This window comes from Wasmannia auropunctata, unplaced genomic scaffold (assembly GCF_000956235.1).
Source record: "Wasmannia auropunctata unplaced genomic scaffold, wasmannia.A_1.0 LD336106.1, whole genome shotgun sequence".
NCBI classification, from domain to species: Eukaryota; Metazoa; Arthropoda; class Insecta; order Hymenoptera; family Formicidae; genus Wasmannia; species Wasmannia auropunctata.
Genome location: NW_012026784.1, coordinates 401,254 through 402,488, shown reverse-complemented (window position 1 = coordinate 402,488; position 1,235 = coordinate 401,254).

Genomic DNA, 1,235 nt, shown 5'->3' with positions numbered 1-1,235 from the left:
ATACGTATTTAAACTATGATCATGTTACGTCCTAAGGACTCCACGATTCTTTTCTTTCGTGGAGATTTTCAGAAACGGGAAGTCGATTAGCGGCGATTACTTTATCACGTGTTAGATTTAAGACTTCCTGCGTTTCAAGACGCGGATGCGCGAGAACCGTCGATTAAAGAAATCCTTTGGCGATAGAAAAGACCGCCGCCCGGTCCTACGTGTGAGTTTTAGATAAGAGACCCTTCCAAGTCTCAAAAGATAAAAATTCATTAATAAATTCAGCATACGTCAAAACTAGGCGAGGACCTTATCTATCGGCTGTCAACGCCGCGTGAAACTCAGTAGCTCCGGATTCGAAGAGTCACCCCGATAACCCTTCTTCCCGAGCTGCGCCTCCCGAAAAACGAAGGAGCCGGAGCGGGCTCCTAGGTATATATAAGGCTCCTCTAGGCGTCTTGCGTCACTTAAAACTCAGATCTCGGCAGTCAATTTAGTATTTGTCACGCTGTCATTTTAACGGGCAGAAAAGAACTTAGAATCTGTGCGCGATTGAAAATCGAGTGTCTAAGATCGCTCCTGGAGAGAAAAAGAACCCCCGCGCAACCGGCCAGCGAGACCCCAGCGTGAGCCCCTGCCAACCTACCCAGCTCCCTGCGAGTTACAGCAGGTAGTAAGTCATTATGTTTTTATTTTAACCGGGATTAACTAAATTAGTTGACTTGTCTCAAATTAATCTCGTTCTCAGTCCGTCGCAGACAAAATTTAAATGTCCTACCGCGGCCCCCGCGACTCGCGATTAACCCGTACCTTTCTTTTATAATTTCTTCCCCCTTCTACCGCAACGCTGGAGGAGCTCGTCGAGGAATAAATATAATGATAATAGTAACGTAAGCACCCGTATAAATAAGTAACGGTTAAGTACAGAAGTGTTACACAAATAATTACCAAAATGTATGATAATGTCTTATATTCACCCTCTTGCTTCCGCCCCTCTTTCTATTTTCAATGTCAAGCATAAGTAATAATTTCCGTATCTATTCTCTAGTATGTTACACACCCAAACCTCAAAGTAAAATTAGTTAAAAACCATCCGTTAGTTAATCGTTGTAATTTCGACCCGAATTCTTGTCTCTTTCACAAAATTAATTGTAATCTACAATCGTAATTTAAAACTTTCGGAACTCATTTGTAATCTTATTTCTAATAATAAAAATGTTAACAATATTAACTCTAATTTCCAATTA